A 3701-nucleotide genomic window follows, 5' to 3' on the forward strand; every position below is an offset into this window, starting at 1 on the left:
TTTTTCAGTTTTTCCAAAAGTGTTGAACTGTTCCAAAAACCCAAATAACTCCCAAATCTCATTTTTAATTTCATAATAATCCAACTAATCATTTGTAACAGCCATGGGGGTTGGTGGAATTTGAAATTCAAAGGGTGTCTCTAAACTCTATAAATAGGAGCCTATAGCTCACTTGAAAGACACAACATTTCTATCCATTAGAGCACTTGGTTAGAAACACCTTGAGGCTTGATAATTCCAGAAAGCGTTTCCTTTAATCTGAGAGAGATCCCTTAGTGCTTGAGTTAGGGGGAAATAAGCTTTTGGACAAAGGTTTTAAACCTTGTTCAAGTTGGTGATCCCCAACCCTCTCCACTTAGGTTGTGTAAGTGAGAGTTTACTTGTGTTTCTGTTCTTACATTTTATTCTACTGCTTTTCTTCTTATTCTCTTATTCTATTTACTTGTAACTTTTGTTTAGAGTTGTAATCTTCTCTTTTGTTTCAAACACCTTTACTTTACTTGTAATCTTTTGCTTAGAGTTGTATTTTTCACTATTCTATTCTTCTTCTTCTTTTTGTTTATTTGTACTTTAAGTTATAGAGTTGTAACCTTATTTAATCAATCTATATTTATTTGTAATATATTTCCTAGAGTTGTAATATTCTTACCTATTTCCATTGAGGCAATCAGTTTTTTCCTAACACCTCGAACCGACCCTTCAGCTCCCGGGATGATCCACCAGCTCCCCGATCTAATCCACCAATTGTTCGCATTGAAGCTCCAGCCGATCCATCTGTATCCACCCCAGCTTTCCACGTGGACGTGGGCAAGTTTTCGACCCACCTCTGGGGTCCTCTCTAGAACACGACCAGTGAAGTGGTGGGGCATGTCAACCAACTCTTAGTCCGCGAGATTGAGAAAATTGAGATCACGACTCCCCGGGTCGTGATGAGGTCCACCGTATGGATGTTACTCACCATAAGATTCCTCACTTGGCTTTTCGATTTATCCCATATTTTTCCATGATTTAACTTTCATGTTGTTTTGATTGACAATCATATTTGGCCTAGAACCGAGTGAGGGATAAGATCCTTGCTGAAGTGGAGCAATCTGCCACTGATCTTGAACATGTCACGGATATGACTTTAATGACTTGATGAAATTGAAAGCAGTCTCTCCAAAGGCTAGATGCCAATCTTTTGCAATCACACTAAGAGGAGCCTTGTAGTGCACCAAATTTTTTTATTTTATTTTAATAATTATGTCCTTTATTTTATTTAATTGTTTGAATTATTTGTTAGAAATTGTGTTTAATTAATTGTTATTTGTTTTATTTATTTATTAATTTATTTTGTGAATAAAATGAGTTCTGGTTGAAAGCACCAAGGTGCATGGTAGATAGTGATGCACCTTAGTAATTAAGTATGTGCGTGTGCATGGTTGCATGGTGCACCTACAGTAGAATTTCCTACACATCTTTATTTTCCTATTATTAGAATTATTTTATTTAATTAAAAGAAAAAAAAATAAATCAAGAAAGGGAAAGGAGAGTGGACGGCCATGGGTGGGAAAGGGAAAGATTTTATTTGCCATTTTTTTTCAATCAAATAAAATAGATTGGATAATTATAGTTAAAATAGGAAATAGTTGTCATGTGTATTTTCCTACCATCAAGAGAAAAATCAAATAAAAACAAAAATAAATGAAAATTATTAAAAAGAGGAAACTTACCCATTTCCCACTAGGCTAGGCTATTTTCTCTAAGCTAGATAAAAGGGAAAGAAAGAAAAGAAGAGGCCATTTTGTGCATTGGAACCGTCAACCATAGAGAGAGAAAGGGAGAGAGTGAACGTGAGAAGGAGAGAAGGAGAGAGAAGGAGAAAGAAAGGAAGAAATAGAGGAAGAAGAAGAAGGTTTTGAAAAGAATCTAGGTTTGTGTTCTTGTTCCTCTTTGAGATTTGATTCTCTACCCCTTTTGTTTTTTTTTTCTTTTCTTGATGACTAAGAGATTTTGTTCTCTTGGATGGTTGTTGTTTTCTCTCCTCATGTGGGTTTCAAAAACCCTCAGCTTGAACTCATAGTTTTGGGTATTGGTCCCTTTGGGTGTTATTGATTCTACAATCAAGAGAGGTAATGAAACTATAGCCCTATTGTTTTAATGTTTTCTTTGGTTATATGAATGACGTTATATTGATTTTGCTTCTCTTTTGATTTTGGGTTGAAAAGGTTGTGTTGTTGGATGCATGGAAGATTTGGCCTAGGCGTGTGGGCTATGATTTTATGTGATATTGTATTTTGATAGGGTTCGTATGTTCATGCTTATGAGTTTGGGGTACATTGTTAATTGAGGGTTTCAGCCTATAGGGTTTGATGTATGTTGTGTTGTATTAATTTGTGTCACATATACATGTTAGAAATATGCTAGGAATTTCTTGTGTTTTGGAAAACAAAAAGGGATGGAAGCATGATGTGGGTTTCGACCCTAGGGTTTCTTGTAGCATGTTTATGCATGTTTGATCTTGAGATGTGCCTATGATTAAAATATCTATGTGATGTTAGGTATCCTTTCTTAGGGTGATAATATGTTGATAGGTGCATGCTAGGGTTTGTGTTGGGATTTATGTTGATTAAGCATGTAGGTTATTGTATGAGTTTTGTGAAGCATTATATAAAGATGAATTTCAAGATTAAATATGCTTGCTTATTTTGTGTATAATTGGTGAGAAATTTGGTGATATAATAATTTTCATGCATAAGTAATGTTCCAAATGCTATGTTGATTTTATGAAATTAAAAGGGTGTTTTAATTCATATTAAAACGATATTTTTACTCAAGTTAATACCTACAGTTTTTTTTTATATTTTATGAAGAAAATATAAGTTTCAATTCCTATTTTATGACTTTTGAGGGTTTAATTTGTTGCTGGAAGTTTTTGGTAAAAATGAGAAATGTCTCTTAAATGAAATAAATTTTGTGTGTTTATGGAAATGAATTAATACCCTAAACTATGTATACAATAAAATGTTGTTTTTAATTGTAACCATGAATTTCCACATTTTTAATAAGTATGATTTTCTTTATTTTAATTAAGAAAATGTAGGGTTAAATTCACTTGTGACTTTTAAACAAAATAAATAGTTGCTGAATGTTTAGATTAATAAATTAAAAATAATTATTTTGTTTAACCTATATGGGTTTACAGTAAATAAATTAAGTCTTAATTAATACAAGAAAAAATATATTTTTCCCACACTTAAAATTATATTTTCTCACACCAAATCTTGTATTTTTGTTAACTTAAAATAAAATGTTATTTTCTAAAAGAAACATGACATTTACAAGTACCTTTACATAATTCCAAGTTTGGTTATTTCTCTATTCAATTTAAAATAATAAATGGAATTTTTTTTAAGAAAGTGGCTAAATAATTTTTTTTATGATATAAAAATATTGCATTCAGAGGTTTAATCAATTTAGGGGTTTTAAAAGAAATAAATAATGGTGAGGAAATTATGTTGCTAAATCCTTATTTGAAAAAATTAGAAATAAGCGTGTAGAAATTATCATTTTTAACGTCACTTTTTAACAATACTCCCACGTATGCATGTCGCATGCAAATACACTTTTACATTCAAATATATTCCTATTATTCAGCCATACATTTTTACGTGAAAACCATTCATATATGATATGTAGAATTGGCATTATTCTTTTGTGAT

Source organism: Humulus lupulus, chromosome X (assembly GCF_963169125.1).
Source record: "Humulus lupulus chromosome X, drHumLupu1.1, whole genome shotgun sequence".
NCBI classification, from domain to species: domain Eukaryota; kingdom Viridiplantae; phylum Streptophyta; class Magnoliopsida; order Rosales; family Cannabaceae; genus Humulus; species Humulus lupulus.